The following is an 18663-nucleotide window of genomic DNA, read 5'->3' on the forward strand; positions in this document are numbered from 1 at the left end:
CCCAACTTTTTCATAGGGCTTGTTGACCTCAGTCCAATGGTTAGATGTAATATCTATATCTGTTTTAGTCAGCTGCTTGCAGGGCCTCTCAGAGGACAGCCATGCTAGGCTACTGGCTGCAAGTACAACATTGCATCAGTAATAATATTTGGGATTGGTGCCTAATAATGGGATGGATCCCAAGTTGAGCCTGTCACTTACTGGTCACTGCTTCAGACTCTATTCCATTTTTGTCCTGAATTTCTTTTAGACAAGAGCAATTTGAGGTTGAAAGTTTTGTAGGTGTGTTAGTGTCCCTATCTATCCACAGGTGTCCTGTCTGATTTAAAAAGGTGGTCTCTTCAAATTTTACATCTGTGTGATTTTGTGTTTGGGCAAAATTTTCTACCTTGACTCTTTTTTTGGGGGGGGTGTTTTTTTTTATTTTTTTTATTAACTTGAGTATTTCTTATTTACATTTCGAATGTTATTCCCTTTCCTGGTTTCCGGGCAAATATCCCCCTCCCCTTCTTTATGGGTGTTCCCCTCCCCACCCTCCCCCCATTGCCGCCCTCCCCCCAACAATCATGTTCACTCCTACCTTGACTCTTGGGAACCCCCCTATCCCATGACTCTGGGATATTATAGAGGTTCCCACCAACCCCGAGAGCTGTATATTTCCAATCATTCTCTTGGGTCCCTTGTCCTCTCTCATGTCTCTCCCATACCTGATCCTGACCGGTTCTCTTCCCATTCCAATCTCACACATGTCTCTCCTTCCCTCTGCCTCCCATGGTTATTTATTTCCCTTTGCTAAGCATCCTTACTTAGGCTTTCCTTATGGTTTAACTTTTAGTGTCATGGATATTCTGTATATTTTGTGTAGTGTCACTGATTAATGAATATATACTATTCATGTCCTTTGGAGTCTGGGTTAGCTCACTCAGAATATTTTCTAGATCCATGCAATTGCCTGCAAATTTCACAATGTCCTTTGTTTTTAGTAGCTGAATAGTATTCCGTTGTGTAAATAAACCATATTTTCTGTATCCATTCTTTGGTTGAAGAACATCAGGGTTGCTTATTACAAATAAGGCTGCTATTAACATAGTGGAGCTTGCGTCTTTGTGGTACTGTGGAGCATCTTTTGGCTATATGCCCAGGACCAGTATATCAACATCTTCAGGTACAACTATCTCCTGTTTGCTAAGGAACAGCCAGAATGATTTCCAGAGTGGTGGTAGTTTGCCATCCCACCAGCAATGGAGGAGCATTCCCGTTTCTCTACAATCTCACCAGCAAGTTCTGTAGTTCTGTTTCTCTTTTGAGAATAGTTTAAGGAGTTTTGGTATTAGCTCTTATTTGAAAGTCTGGTAGAATTATGCACTGGATTATGCATTGTGCCCTAGTCTTTTTGTTACTGTTATTGTTGTTGGTTGTTTTTAGTGAATTCTTCTAGTTCCTTAGGGGTTATGGGACTGATTAGTTTATCTGATCTTGATTTAAATTTGGTATGTGGTATCTGTCTAGAAAATCATTCATTTCATATAGATTTTCAAGCTTTGTCAAGTTAGTCTTTTGTAGTAAAACCTGATGATTTTTTTAATTTCTTCAATTTCCATTATGTCTCTCTTTTCATTTCTGATTTTGTTAATTTGCATACTATTTCTGAGACTTTTAGTTAGTTTAGGTTTATGTGTCTTGTTGATTTTCTCAAAGAACAGGATCTTGGTTTTATGGATTCTGTTTCTAATTGATTTCAGACTTAATATTATTTCCTGTTGTCTGCTTCTCTTTAGTGTATTTTCTTATTTTTATCTGGGTTTTTCATTGTGCTTTTAAGTTGCTAGTATAGGATATCACAATTATCTTTGTGAAGACAATTAGTGCTCATATTTTATTTTATGTATGCAGTGTGAAATATTTAAATTGCTTAATATGAAGCTAGAGGAGTGAAGTAGGATTCTTTTTTTTTTTTTTTTTTTTTTTTTTTTTTGGAGCTGGGGACCAAACCCAGGGCCTTGTGCTTGCTAGGCAAGCATTCTACCACTGAGCTAAATTCCCAACCCTGGTGAAGTAGGATTCTTATGATGTAAAAATATTATTGGTATTAATACTCCAGCAGGTCTGTCTTAAAAGGGTTAGAGAAGAATACAGCAAAAGTCCCCCTACACAGTGCATTCTTAGGTCTATATTCTCTAAACAAAGTGATACACTGAAAAATTTCTCCTCATTATTTTTAGAGTTCTCAGCTTAATTTATTATAGTATCCCTGTAAGGGTTCTAATGTTCTAGTATGTACAGTCTACATTATCCTGAAAAAGGAGAAGGAGGAGGAGGAGGAGGGAAGGGGGAGGGGAAGGTGGAGAAAGAGGTGGAGTGGGAGGGGGAGGACAAGGAGAAGAAATGCAGCAAAGCATTCTAAATTGTATCAGAAGGGTTGCCTATATTCAGTTACAGTAGTTACAATTCATGTTTTTTTTCTCATAAGGCATGAGTATCCGCATGACTTTAGAATGATAAATATTCAAAAGAACTTCAGTTCACGGTACTTAAGAAATTCTACAGCTTTTCCTTCCCTATCTGGGGTAATCATGAAATATCTAAATGCTGATGTACATGGGAAATTCATCTTGAAGCCCAGAAACTCAGCAAGAAGCCAGCAGCAAAAGAGTGAGTCTGCCATCTTCCTTCAGGCGGCTTTTTTTTAGTTCCCATTTTAATTTGTCATAAAATATCGTAGCATACTATCATTTTCTTGCTTAGGAATGGGGCACTGTAAAAAAAAAACCCAACCAACCAACCAACCAAACAACAACAAAAAAACAAACCACACTAAAGCAGTATGTTTCACGTCCATATTAAGAGAACTCTAAGTTCCGATGTAAAGACTAATCTTGGTTATAGGGAGAACATTTCATTTTTGCCAGGCAGATATTTGCCATAAACTGGTATGTCAAAACGCTGTGTACACACATTTTTGTCCCATTAGAATAAGCAGATCCAAGACATGGATCATGATATGTTCCCATTAAGTGGTTTCGTGATTAGAGCACAAAATTACTCATGAACTATATTTTGACAATCTATTGCAATGAAATCTACATAGAAAAACAAGATTTATGGTATTGCAGATAATCTGTTGCAGGCTTGACTAGAAATCACCTTAGGCTTGTAGCCCAGTCTCTAATCTCATTTCAAATCATACAACAAATATCTTTTAGACCTATATTATAGATTCGAAATGGCCCTAACAGTGATAGACTGGGGCTTTTTAATTATTTTTTCAAATGATAGAATACTATTATTATTTCTCCTTATTCTCCTTTTTGAAAACCTCCCACTTATACCCCTGATTTCTTTTAAACTTTGTTTTTTATTTTTATTACTTTTATTTACATTTGAAATGTCCCATTCCTGGTCCCCCTACCAAGAATACCCCACCACATCCCTCTTCCCCTTTGCCTGTAAGAGGGTGCTCCCCCACCAACCTACCTACTCCCACCTTACCCCTCTAGCATCCCGCTTCTTTGTGGCATCAAGCCTCCACAGGAACAAGAATATCCGCTCCCACTGAGGCTAGACAAGACAGCCATTTCTTTACATATGTAGCAGGGACTGTAGACTGGCAATGTATGCTCTTGGGGTGTTGGCTAAGACCCTGAGAGCTCTGAGGGGTCAAGTTAATTAATATTATTGTTCTTCCTATGGGGTTGCTATCCCTCTCTCCTCCTTCATTTCTTCCCCTAACTTTTTCATTGGGTCCCAGGATTCAGTCATGTGGTTGGTTGAGAGTATCTGCGTCTGTCTCAGTCAGAAGCTGGTAGACCCTCTCAGAGGACAACCCTGTCAGGTTCCTGTCTGCAAGCATATCATTTCATCATCAACACTGTCATCGTTTGGTGTCTATGGATGGGATAGATCAGATGTTGAGGCAATCTCTGGATGGCCTTTCCTTCAGTCTCTGCTCCAGTTTTTGTCTCTGCATTTTCTTTAGACAGAAACAATTCCAAATCAAAAATTTTGATAGGTGTTTTGGTATACCTATATATAAACACGCACACACACACACAGACACACAGACACACACACACACACACACACGCACACACACACGCATGCACACACACCCACGCGCGCGCGCACACACGCACACACACACACACACACACACACACACACACTCAAACATCTTTGTCCATCTATCTAATATTACTTGTGATTTCAGCCCTCATAATTTTGCATTAGATAGCCAGGCAGACAATATGTTTTTCAGTGAAGAAGACTATTTTATATTGTGTTATATGACTCATTTGTTTACTTTTAATTTATTTGTTTTAAGTAACATGTTTAAAATTGTATTATAGTCCAATATTCTAAAAGAAAACTCAGAAGCGAAAAAGAAACTTAATTTCAGCTCTGACCTGAAACTATAGTGTATAGTCATGTATATTTTCTCATGAGGGGGACATGCTGCTGCTGAAATAAACTTAACAATGGTTCTTCAAAATGCTGAACAAGAAAAGCAAGGATGAAAAGAGCTTCCCTATGACATTTGAAAAAATAGAAAATTTTTAAATGAGAATAAAAGTAAGGGTGGCTATGAAAATGCGTGTAATTATGGAAGCAACAGCCTATACATAGTTCAGGGAGCTCGTTCAACCAATGTATCTAGTATTTCATGATACAGTATGGAGTTAGACATCATCATGTTGTGAGAATTCCCACTACAGAACACAAGACCATGTCTTAGAGACATCACTAAGATTAATAACAGTGTAAGGCATATGAGAAGAAGGCTACATAAGCACAACAGGATGATTAATCCATTATAATAGGGACATTTTGCAATTGAAATTTGGTTTTGTAAAAGATCTTTATAAATTATACTATCCCATGTAATGATCTCAACTCCTGCTCAGATATGAAGGAAAAAACTTTTAAGAAACAAAGAACTTCTATAACATCGCAGTTGGACAGGGGCTCTGTGCCCCACCAGGACCAAGTATGCACCACCCCACCATTTAAAAAGGGAAGAAAATTGTTTGGAAGAGAACTCAGTTCCATTTGTCAGGATGGCATCCTGCCTGCAGCAATTCTGGTATGTCTCATATGGTGTTTCTCTGGCTATCCTAAGACAAAATCCTGCTTCTTAAATACCTGACCCCTTCACTTCTATCACCATGTGGAGCAAGAATTGTTTCTCAATCATTGGCTTTCCAGTAGGAAGATGAGAGAGGGCTATTCAGAAACCATCTATAGGAAAAGTTGGATTTAATTCCTTAACTATTTTGGAAAATCTGATATAAAGAAATGTTGCCTGATCCTTAATGGATAATATTAGGGTTGGAAGTGTACAACAAATATTGAGGCACAAAACCAGCGTGAGGTCATCTGTGTCCATGCCAGCACGTGCACTGCACCTGTGCACACCATTGGTCTGGTTCTCAAGGAACAAATAAAGTCTGTGGTGTGTGAAGCCTGACAGGTATTTTTCTATCTTCTTCTCAGGACTTGCTGTACATACTAAAACAGAAAGGGCTCACAACCACGGTGTCTTTTTAGAACCTCTGAGTACAACTTTGTGCCAAACAGTAAAGGACAAATTGGATTCGGAAGAGGAGGTGGATATAAACAAGCAATCAGTTAATGTAATGGCGTGGATATTTAAGGTAGGTAATGTCCTTCCATCATCCACCTCAGGACTCCTCAGAGTCTATGAGAGTAGTTGTCTTCTTTTTCCATTCCCCTGAGTGACAGTAGATATGTATGAGAGAAATCTTATATGCTCAAAGTCTCATATGTTAGTGTTAATAACATGGATGATGTTTTGTTCAGAAATTGTTTAAGCAATGTGATTGTGGAACTATCAAAAGTGAACCCTCCCCTCATTTCTAGGAGAACAAATCTCAAAGCAAATGTCCCTATCCTCTGGTGTACAATTTTTCTGACTGTCTCAACCTATGCTCAGAGCCAACAGTTCAGGAGTTATTATGTATATATATATAAACTGGCACTCAGAGTCACAGGATAGTTTGTTCTTTGTACCTTGACTAGCTGTGGTTTTCAGTAATGGTCTCCATCCACTTCAAAGAGAACCTTTTTTGATGGGTAAGGGTATATTATCTGTGAACATTAAATTAAATATTTATAATAGAGTTCGGAGTTACACTTGTTTAGTGAAATAGGGGCAGGGCATTCTCTAAGAACTATGACCACATGTGCCTCCATGCTTCCAGTACCAGACGTGGCTTTCTGCTCCTGAGAAATCTGACAATAACTTCCTATGGTTGTCTTTATTGTGGGTACCATAATTGTATGTTTCTATCATTTAAAAATAGTATTCGAACTGTAGTATTAATCGCTTATATGTGCTAGTTTGCTCAGCTGTCCCCTAGAGGCATGCTGAGCTAAGGAAAGATTTTTCTATAGTCCAAGTAAATCTGAAAATTTACTCTTTGGTCTCTAGCTTAAATAGATGAAACTTACTGGGCCCACATATCATGGAACGTTCTAACTAGGGGAAATTTGGGGAACTGTGAAGAAAGTTGGAACTAAACTGAAATTTACAGGTGAATGTACTTTGAATAATTTCCATGTTTAATTTTTTCCAAAAAATATTTTTCCTCTCTTTATAAGGACTTCCTCCAAAACCACAAGGGAAGTCTAATGACATCAATGCTATATGATGAGTGGATTGCTACCTGAAACGGTCAATGATGAAGAGAAATTAGCTGCAGTGCAGAGGTAGTTGTTGGAAACTGTGAACAACCTCAACAAAATAGAAGTAACATTTGCTTCCACACATTATAGATTATATATCACAGAAACATTTACTAAGAACACTGACAGACAGCAAAAGCTTTCAATTGTTCACAAACATGGAGGACACTTTTAAAAGAGTATGAGTTACAGTGGGAAATACAGTAGCCCAGGCTTATAATCTTACTTTCATATTCCAATTAGATTTGTCTTTTTTCTGAATTGGGTAAATATTTCAAGCAATAATTTGAGTACAAACTCTTTCATTTTATTTACAGTGCATCCTGCATACGATATGATTACTCCGTTCCCTTCCTTCATATTTACAAATTGAGTATACTTGTTTTAAAATAACTGTCTCTGTGTTCAGTCTTTTAGATAAAATGCCACCTGAAAATGCAGCTCTTCTGAGGCAACTTTTTTGTACATTATATGAAATTAAAAGTAACTGTTCTGTTAATGAAATGTCTTCTTACAACCTATCTGTTGGGTTAGCCCCATGTCTCTTATTTGTGCCCAGCTCCTGCAATAATGGAGTGACAAATGATATTGGCAGAAGGGTAATTAGATAAGAACTTTATGCCTAGCATTGATAAGCCTTTTCAACGAGACAGGAAAACAGGATTACCCTGAGAATCTTGGTTATTTTGTTGTTGTTGTTATTGTTGTTGATTGTTTTGGTTTTTGTTTTGTTTCATTTTGTAAAGTAAGTACAGCTTTGAAAGGTGTTCTTCTGGAGGGAAGGAATCATTGGTGAATTTTAAGTAAAATATAAATGGGTATTTGAGCTCAGAGACTCAGTCTTTTGTCTTTGTCATTGAGAATATCCTAACACTAACCCAGTGAGAACAAATGCTGTGAAATGATACAAAATCCTAGGTACTGGATTCAGCAGACAAGACTTAATTCTGACATATTCCGTGTAAAATGTGTGAAATTCTACTTGTTTTCAAGGTGGTTTCCCCAACCAAAAAAGGCAATGCAATTTGGATTTTTTATATCAGATATGATCCTTAAGAATTCCTGATTAATGTGAGTAAATTACCATTGGCCTCAGGATGCTGGTTTTGATTGGTTTAGAGAAATTATTGTGTATAATTTTCTATGTTAGCCGTCTTTCAAGTAGTATAATAAACTACCTAACTTTATGCAGTATAGTGATCAAATGGTTATTTTGACTCTAAGTATTTGAGTTTCTGATCCATTATTAATTGACCAACTGTCCTTGGACCTGTAGGGAACATACTGTAAAACAACTCAACTGAGAAACAATTATATTCCTCATATTGTGTAGAAGAATCAAAGATCAGGAGAAGACAGGGTTCCAAATTACCTGCCATTGAAGATACATAATTATCCCATTTCCTCCCAGTAGATCTTATTTCAAAGACTTCCCAATATAATGAATCATAAAATCAAGATGTTACCATTGCATCTGCACTGAGTCATCACTGTATTAAGATTAAGTAATTAACTAAATATGTGAAGAAATGGCACCTACAGTGATATATTGATGCAGCTGTTACCATTGCACTGCACTGAGACACATGAATTACACCTCTCAGATGGGTTTGCCTGTCTCTTACTTTTTAGACAGCCCATGTGAATTTTCAATAGGATGATAACCACATTCAGAGGCCATCTTCCCTCCTTAGCTCTGCCTTTCTATAAGCATCCTTAAAATCATGCTCACACATATATTATAAAATGTAACCAAAGCTATTTCAGTGTACAGTATGTATCACATACTGGCCATCACAATGTAAAAACTGGAAATCATTCTCTTATGTAACATTGCACTGTGATGATCACACTTGAACATCTGATCTCACAATCTTTTAAATTTCTGACAAAAGCCTGCCCCTATTTAGAACAGCTAAATTTTTCTCAGAATTTTGAATGGCATATTTTTAGCCTCCAAGACTCAGAAGTAAAATGTGATTTTGCAACCATGCAAAATGACAGAGACCCTCTGTGTTTGCCCTGTTTTTTCATAGATTTCTCTAGTAGAATTTATGATCGAAAATTCTCCAAGAGATTTTGGAGAGGCCTTGGCTGCAGTGCGGCATGGAAAATCACTATACCATCCTCCTGGAGGAAAGTCCTCATGTTCCCAGAATAATGCAACAAATATTGGAAACATTAAGGAAACCGAACATGGACTCAGCAGCTGCCCCACTGGGAGGACATGCACTCCTGGCTATAATACACTGCCGAACAGTCCAGCTGCTCCTCTTCCCTATGAGGGCCTTCTAGGTTGTTCTACTCCCAGAACTTAAAGTTAAATCATTGAGCACTCAAAATATGATTTATAACAAACAGTAATGAAGGATTTACCATGTGAGGGAAAATTTCACCTGTGCATTATAGATATTATCCTATTGTTAGAATTTGCTTCCAAATTTTAGTACCTCTTTCCACTGGTCCTGAGTTTATGCTAGAGGTTAAACACAGAAATGAGATTAAGAAATTAAGAATATGTAAAGAAATGATACTTACAATGATATATTGATTCTTAACATTTTGTCCATCTTTATTAACTTGAGTACTTCTTTTTACATTTCTTTTTTATTTTATTAAATTGAGTGTTTCTTATTTACAATTCGGATGTTATTCCCTTTCCCGGCTTCCAGGCCAACATCCCCCTAACCCTTCCCACTCCCCTTCTATATGGGTGTCCCTCTCCCCATCCTCACCCCATTGCCGCCCTCCCCCCAACAATCATGTTCACTGGGGGTTCAGTCTTAGCAGGACCCAGGGCTTCCCCTTCCACTGGTGCTCTTACTAGGATATTCATTGCTACCTATGAGGTCAGAGTCCAGGGTCAGTCCATGTATAGTCTTTAGGTAGTGGCTTAGGCCCTGGAAGCTCTGGTTGCTTGGCATTGTTGTTCATATGGGGTCTCGAGCCCCTTCAAGCTCTTCCAGTCCTTTTTCTGATTCCTTCAACGGGGGTCCCGTTCTCAGATCAGTGGTTTGCTGCTGGCATTCGCCTCTGTATTTGCTGTATTCTGGCTGTGTCTCTCAGGAGAGATCTACATCTGGTTCCTGTTGGCCTGCACTTCTTTGCTTCGTCCATTTTGTCTAATTGGGTGGCTGTATATGTATGGGCCACATGTGGGGCCGGCTCTGTGTATATGAGTCCACTGTAGCTGTCCTCAGACGCACCAGAATTGGGCATTGGATCCCATTACAGATGGTTGTGAGCCACCATGTGGATGCTGGGAATTGAACTCAGGACCTGTGGAAGAGCAGTCAGTGCTCTGAACCACTGAGCCATCTCTCCAGCCCCGTGGAGCAGGCTCTGAATGGGTGTTCCTTCTGCCTCTGTTGTAATCGTTGCCTCCCTATTCCTTCCCAAGGGTATTCTTGTTCCCCTTTAAAGAAGAAGTGAACCATTCGCAATTTGGTCATCCATCTTGAGTTTCATGTGCTGTGTATCTAGGGTAATTCAAGCATTTGGGCTAATAGCCACTTATCAATGAGTTCATACCATGTGTGCTTTTCTGTGATTGGGTTACCTCACTCAGGATGATATTTTCCAGTTCCCTTCATTTGCCTATGTATTTCATAAAGTCATTGTTTTTGATAGCTGAGTAATATTCCATTGTGTAGATGTACCACATTTTCTGTATCCATTCCTCTGTTTAAGGGCATCTGGGTTTTTTTCCAGCTTCTGGCTACTATAAATAAGGCTGGTATGAACATAGTGGAGCATGTGTCTTTGTTGTATGTTGGAGCATCTTTTTGATATATGCCTAAGAGATGTATAGCTGGGTCCTTAGGGAGTTCAATGTCCAATTTTCTGAGGAACCTCGAGACTGATTTCCAGACTGGTTGTACCAGTCTGTAATCCCACCAACAATGGAGGAGTGTTCCTCTTTCTCCACATCCTCGCCAGCATTTGCTGTCACCATAGTTTTTGTTCTTAGCCATTCTGACTAGTGTGAGGTGGAATCTCATAAATTTATATAAGAAAATAGCAACTCAATAGCAAATTGGATTTTCTCTATGTAACAGCTCTGGCTGTCATGATCAGTGAACCAAACTGAAATCAAATTTACAGAGATCCTCTTGGCTCTGCTTTCTGAGATCTAGAAATAAAGGCATGTGCCACCATCCTAGTCTCTTACGAAAATCTGAAAATATATCATAATAAACCCATATGGTTGACATAGACACTACGATCTCAGATTTGAGCTCACAGATCAGTGGAGAAAGCCAAAGAATATAACAGAAGTGCAGTTAGACAAATTGTGTTGTGAAGTACAGATACTGCTGGTAATTTACTGTTGTCCACGGCAGTCAGAAAGTCACACAAGGGAATGAAAAGATTGGTACTATATGACTGTTTGATTCTAATTCCTATAAAGCATAGCTTTCAAGGCAAACACAATAACTTACTCTTTATACATGAAGAATGGACCATATAGAACTATATATCAAGTGCCTTATGAAGCAAGATCATTATAAATGTTATAATATTAATTAGTTATTTTCTGCGTGTTTGTGAAATAGCATAAGGCATGCAGGTGATAAAAGGAAAAGGGTACACTAGGGCTAAATGAAGACTAAATGAGTTCAGTTACAGCAATGATTTCCCTTCTTTCTTAGATTCACAAAAAAACAAAGGCAATGTATATACTAACCCAAGAGTAACATCTATTAATCCACCACAAACAAAACAGAAATGTTTGTTTAGCAAATCTCTTTTGGGTCTTTTAGAAGACAAAAAGTTGCCTACTCCAAAACTTGTATCATTTTGGGTTTCTACAGCACCTTCGTTTAACTAAACAGATTAATGTTTAGATAACCTATACATGAAGGTAAGATCCTTGTAAAATAGGAATAATTTGCACTGAAGTATGAGTCATGTAATTGAAAGAAATCAAAAATACAAAATAAAAAGAAATAGTATTCCCACGTTTTACACTGATTGCATCAAAGATCCTAACCCACCATCTTCTTGGAGGAAATGGGTCTAGGGAAGTACACCGCTGATAACCCGACTGTAAAGTCCTCCAGCTTCTTTATGACTCCATATTATTCTGGAGTCGATCCCTTTATAGCATGGCCTCTGAGATTACTCAATCTTTTATAATTAATATCTGTAGACTTTTACTTTACTTTATCAATGAATTAGATGTATACATTATTTTTTTTGCTATATACTAACATCTTTTATTATAGTGGACTAGATTTGAATGCTGCCTAATATGGCTTAATCTATTTTAAACTACTTACTAAACTTCTTTGGAAATATATATTTACTGTCCACCTCTATTTTAGCACTATAGCTGAGCTAGGAATTTATTCTTTGTGTGAACCAATTTATCTTGTCAGACACATGAGCATTACTGCCCATTTCTTAGGTATTTTAGAGCAGAATTTTCTGGTAACCACGTTTTTAATCATGTAATCAATTGAAAATAGAGAAAATATGGAATAAATCTGTGTATGGTAGTTATTTTTACAGAATAAAATTATGGAAGAATAATTGACAAATACTTGGGTTCTTAAATGTGACTGCATCTTTAGACATAGGTAAAAATAAGAAGTCACAGAAAGGGTTGGGGATTTAGCTCAGTGGTAGAGCATTTGCCTAGCAAGTGCAAGGCCCTGGGTTCGGTTCCCAGCTCCAGAAAAAAGAAAAAAAAAAGAAGTCAGAGAAAACGAAATTAAAGTCTTAGAAGTAGGGAAATAATATTTATAAAAATAAAAAACTTAGGGTACATAATAGAGGCCAGGACAGACAGGAAGTAAAATACTGATTTGATCTCTAGAAGGGAAATATCCCAATATTTACTTAGAATGCCATGCTTGAGAAAGATATTCATAGAAGGAAACAGAAAGTAATAAAGGACCATTCACCAAAATGCTTTGGGGAACAGGAGTCCAAACAAAACTGTGATGTTACAAATTGGGGAAAAATGGATTAGGGGAGAAAATGTATTTGGAAGCTAAAACAGAAAAAAGTTCAATGACTTCTTTATTCCTCTCAGTTATTGCTGTGCACCCAAAAGTGTCCTTGCTCAGGATCACAATAAAAGACATATTTGTGCTTCAGATGTGGATCTCTATTAATACAAGCTTATCCTTATCCCACACAGGGTATGTTATCCATAATTGCAGAGAAAAGACAAGAATCAGATCACATATTAGAAATTCTACCTAAAGAATCACACTGGTCCCTGAGGTGTAGGCTTGACAGTGAACAACACAGTGGCTGGAATGAAGAATACATGCTTATAACAGCATCTGTCTTAAAGGTAAGGAAGGTTTTTACATCACCAACATTAACATCCCTGTAGAGATGCATATGTCATTTCTGTCCTTGAGATTACATGACAATGTCTGCTTCCTGGAGCTATGGACACAGGACGTCTTGATAAGAGGCATAACATTTAAAAGTCTGACAACCTCAAAGATTTATCACAAAGACACAGGTGAAGAGCTTCTGTTGGAAGTTAACATCCTCATATGTCAGATGGGCTTTAGTTTGGCGTTACAAAAGTTCCTACTGATTTCACCTCTGACAATACCATGTGAAGTAATAGTGGAACAAGTTACAATAGTGGTAAAAGTGTGTTTCACAAAACACATGTTTCAATAACACTTACCGAAAAATGTTCTTCAGAAATAACAGCTCAAAATGGCTAGTCCACCACTGATCAAGAAATAGTAAACAGGCAAAGGCTGGGCAGGGTGGGAATGGGATTCCTGCGGTCAGCCAGGGAGACAGCACAGGAGGCAGTGGCTTCAGCAGAGTAGATTGTCGCTGGGCTGCAGGCACTGATGGAATGGATAGGTACCAGAAGACCACTTCCCTTCCTCCTCAGGGCTTCAGCTCCTTCCTGCCCCCCACCAGCAGCCCTAGTGAACACCGCCGGGCTGAGCAAGGCAGCGGGTTGACCCGGACTCCCAGCTCCGAGGAGATCAGCCCTTCAAAATTTCCTGGATTGTACTGGACCGGTGAGCCTTCGCCTCCCCATGACATCGTCCACGAGCATCCTGATGATGAGAAAGACCATGGAAAGAAAAAAGGAAAATTTAAGGAAAAGGAGAAAAGGACTGAATGCTAAGCTGCCTTCTAGGAAGACAGCTCTGGAGATGAAGCTGAAAGTCCTTCCAAGATGAAGAGGTCCAAGGGAATCCATGTGTTCAAAAAGCCCAGCTTCTCTAAAAAGAAGGAAAAGGATTTTAAAATCAAAGAAAAGCCCAAAGAAGAAAAGCATAAAGAAAAGAAATGTAAAGACTTGACAGAAGCCAATGTTGTTAAAGAGTGGAAGGAGAAGAAGAAAAAGAAGAAGCCAACTCAGGAGTCAGAGGTGCCTCAGACGGACGTCTCAGACCCATTTCGGCGTTGCCTTGGCTGACGCAGTAGAGAGGACCATGATGTATGACGGCATCCGGCTGCCAGCTGTCTTCCGAGAGTGTGTGGACTACATGGAGAAGCATGGCATGAAGTGTGAAGGCATCTACCGAGGGTCAGGAGTCAAATCAAAGGTAGAGGAGCAGCCTGTGACCCAGAGGAGTCTCCAAACTTGGAAGAATATGAACCTAACACTGTAGCCAGCTTGCTGAAGCAATATTTGCGAGACCTTCCCGAGAATTTGCTTACCAGAGAGCTTATGCCCCGATTTGAAGAGGCTTCTCAGAGGATCACAGAGATGGAGAAAGTGCAGGAGTTCCCTAACTGCCGGAGTATAACCATCTTCTGCTTTCCTGGCTCATTGTGCACATGGACCACATCATTGCGAAGGAGATAGAAACCAAGATGAACGTCCAGAACATCTCTCTAGTGCTGAGCCCAACTTTCCAGACCAGCAATCGGGTCCTGTATGTGCTTTTCACACACGTGCAAGAGCTCTTTAGCACCGTGGTCCTGAAGCAAGTAACAAGACCTCTGCGTTGGTCCAACATGGCCACAATGCGTACACTGCCAGAGACCCAAGCAGGCATCAAGGAAGAGATCAGGAGACAGGAGTTCCTTTTGAACTGTTTACATCGAGATCTGCAGCACGGGATATAGGACTCATCTAAAGAATCCTCTGTACTATGGGAAGTACAGAGGATTCTGACTGCCCTCAAGAGAAAGCCGAAGGAAGCTAAAAGACAAGAGTGTGAGACCAAGATTTCCCAGGACATAACCAGCCTTTCAAAAGAGGATGTTTCCAAAGAAGAAATGGTTTTTTTGTTTTTTTATAAATAAGTTTGAGTTAGTCAATGTTGGAAAATGAGGAGGTCATAAATATCCTCCTTGCCCAGGAGAATGAGATCCTGACTGAGCAGGAGGAGCTCCTGGCCATGGAGCAGTTTCTGCGTAGTCAGATCACCTAGGAGAAAGAAAAGGTCCACCGCCTCCGAGCTGAGATTGCGGAGATCCAGTCACCAGCATGGCCGCAGCGAGACAGAGGAGCACTCTTCTGACAGCGAGTGTGAGAGCAAGGATGAGGAGGAGCTGCAGATCATTCTGGAAGACTTACAGAGTCAGAATGAAGAGTTAGAAATAAAGAACAATAAATCACTTGAACCAAGCAGTCGGTGAAGAACGGGAGGCCATCGTTGAGCTCTGAGTGCAGCTCCAGTTGCTCCAGATGCAGCGAGCCAAGTCTGAGCAACAGCTCCAGGAGGAGGAGGAGGAGCCTGAGAGGTGAGGGGCACAGGCCCACTGCCCTGTGAAGGTGTCCTTGAGGTGATAGCAGCCAAGGAGCAGGTGAAGCCCTCGCCCAGCAAAGACCGAAGGAGACGCATCTGAACTGCCCCGGCCCTGTGCATCATAGTGTAAGCGAGAGTCCACTGCCTGTCCTGCCCGGCAGCGTTCTGTAAAGGCTCTCAGAGACGCTCACTCTTGCACACGTCTGACTCCGTGTCAGGCTCAGGTCCTGGGAGGGTGAAGCAGTGGACACTCGGGGGTGGAGGGCTTGCAGGGAACACAGGCATTTCCAGATAGTGTCAGCTTATTTGAAAATTAATTGTCTTTGATAAAAATAACTATTTTCACCCTTGAGTGGCTTCTTTTTAAACCAAAAACCTTTTTGCTTTTTTTTGTTTTGTTTTGTCTTGTTTTTGTTGTTGTTGTTTAAATCACAGTAGAATCAGGATCTCTTTCTTATCAAAGGGTGGGAACCAAACCAGGTCACTTCTGCGCCTGCCTTGTGGACGCTCGTGGTGTCACCAGCCATGCAGGGTCCCTGGCCACTCTTGCTCGTGCCTTCCACACCTTTTGGTGCAGATTGTTCAATGGGGAGCTGCCTCATATTCTCTGACTGGCCAAAAAGGCTCTCGCTGGCATTCCCTGTACCTGCTCTGTGTGTACCACTTTGCTTTTCCAGCTCGGGGTCTGTCAGTGTGAGTCAGGATAACCCAGTTTGGTTGCAGACGGAGGTTATCATGCAGCCTGCCACCAGCCTGGGCAGCGCAGGCCACCCACTCACTGCCAGGGAGCAGCAAGGGCCTCTTCTCAGAGGTGGCCCTGAGGTTGCACAGGACGCTTCTCACACCAGAGTCCTTTTCCACACTGACCTTCCAGGAAAGTCACCTTCAACAGTGACTTCAGTTGCTAGCTTGGGCTGGGATACACACACCTCTGCCAGGAAAAGCAATGTAGATGCTCTCATGCACAACTTTCACCTGTCCATGTCATCTCAAGGGGCTGCTTAAGGACTCTGACAGAACTGAGCAGAAGGAAGGAAAGCATAACTGTAATTGACCCGACCTGGTGTTTGCCTCTAACCCAGACAACTGCTCCCAGCGGTCTGGGAGGCCTGACTCTTAGGCAACCGGATTTCACTGTCAGATGAGTGGCCCCCAGGGAGGTCCCCTGTGGCTCTGAAGACAGATCCCACACTCTAAAGTGAGCAAGAAGCCCACAGGAGGGCTCCAGTCTACTCCTAGTTAGTATTTATTTCAGCACCTGTTTTGTGCGATTTTTCATTAGCCCCTACCTATTGCACTGTTGTGACTTGTTGGCCATTATTTGATTTTTGTATAAAAAAAAGCTTTGTTATAGAAATCAGCATACTATTTTTTTAAGTCTGGAGAGAAGATGTTATGGAGACTGGAAACGTGGTCAGGTGTCAAATGAAAATGTATAAATGCATTGCTGCACCTGTCAGATGTGCGACACTCATTCTATATTTGCTGGCAATATCGAAGAATTCTTTTTGTTTGTGTAAACTAATTTCTATCAAGGTATCATGGGTTTTTAAAATTTCATTACAAATGTCTCAGTGTTGGTTAACTAATTTTTGCCAGGACCATTATTGATTAAGGAAATAAATTCAGCAGCCATTTGAGAAAAAAAAAAAAAAGAATTGGTGTTCTATATTGGATATTGCCCTCCCTACATGGAATTGTTTTCATTCCCAATCAAAAAACTAACCAGCAATTTCACTTTATCTGAATATTCACACTGGTCCCTGAGTGATAAGATAGACACCGAATGATACATTACTTGGAATGAAGAATGGGTGCTTGTTGTACGATCTCTGTTTCCTGGAACCATGGACTCATGATCTCTTGATAAGACACATGGCAGGTAAAAGTCTGACAAAGATTAGAATGTCACAAGATTCATCCCAAAGACACAGGTGAACAGCTTCTGTTGGAAGGTAAAATAATCATATAGCAGATCGGCTTTAGTTTGGCATTACATATATTCCTACTGATTCACCTCAGGCTATATATTGTAAAGTAATAGCGGGACAAGTAGTAACAGTGATAAAAGTTTGTTTTACAAAATTCATGTCTTAAATAATACTTACCAAAAATTATCCCTCATAAATAACAATTCAAAATGGCTAGTTCACCACTGGCCCACAATAGGCTGTCAATGTTTGATATTGCCCTCTGCCCAGTAGATAAACAAAATTGTTTTCCTTGTCAATCAAAAAACAATCCAGCACTTTCACTTTTGCCGGATATTGACATTCTAATTCCATGTCAAGTAGTCAAGAATTAACCTAAGCTACATTTCACCTGTCTAGCACTCTTAATTTGTCAGGGAGCTGCAGTGACTCTAGAGCATATATCCTTGTTTTATTTCTGTTTGGGCCTTGATCTGAATTCACCTCTCAGAAGACTATGGACCTATGGCCCAGACATCAAGAGAAAACATAATGTTCTGCGATTAACTATGTTTAGTAACATTGGGCAAAGGTACCCAAAGATTCTTCCTTGGCTCTTGAGCTTGCCAAGTGTGTCTGATTCAAATTGCCAGAAACTTAGGACCACATCATAGGTTAAGATCAGTGACTGAATGTAGCCATGTGCATTCAAAGAAATTTACAGGTATGAGAGCACCCGGGATTCTTCCAATTTTATGACTTGCTACTGAGAGATAGAGTTTTAAATTAGCCCGAAACCCAGCAACAGGACCTGTCTCTGGAAGACAGATTGTTAAAAATGCCAGAGAACTACTTTGCTTATCACGTGGTGTGAGTTAACTGTTCTTTGTTCTGCCCCTGTGATGTTTATTTAAGCCCCTACTTGTGCTTTCTAGCCTTTGTGTCCTACAGAGAGCACCCCAGGAAACCAGCGGCCCAAGCCTAACCAGAGGTGTTTCAAATACAGATGCTTCATCAATTCTGACAAACTTTTAAAAATAATGAGGACCTGAAGACCCGACCCTTCTCCTGATTTAGTAGCTCTGTTCCAGGAACCAGGGGGCCATAAAACCTTTTGGCGTCCCCTTATCTCCTGGAGGCATAAAACAAGCCTATAACTTGCCTGCATTCCCCTTTGACATCCCCCCATCCCCTGGGGCTCACAGCCTCTGCCTTTAAATACTCTTTCTCCCAGCCTCTGGGTCGACACCTCTGTCCCCTGCGTGGGATACGTGTTGGCCCGGAGATCTCTGTAATAGGTCTCCGTAATAAACCTCGCCTTTGCTTATTACATCCAAAATTGTGTCTCTGTGTCT

General features: G+C 40.1%; 1 pseudogene; it reads left to right on the plus strand.

The window, feature by feature from the left end:
- Positions 1-17056, plus strand: part of Ralbp1-ps4 (ralA binding protein 1, pseudogene 4) — a 40481-nt pseudogene extending 23425 nt beyond the window's left edge.
- Positions 17057-18663: the final 1607 nt, after the last annotated feature.

Source organism: Rattus norvegicus, chromosome 3 (genome assembly GCF_036323735.1).
Source record: "Rattus norvegicus strain BN/NHsdMcwi chromosome 3, GRCr8, whole genome shotgun sequence".
Classification (NCBI taxonomy): Eukaryota; Metazoa; Chordata; class Mammalia; order Rodentia; family Muridae; genus Rattus; species Rattus norvegicus.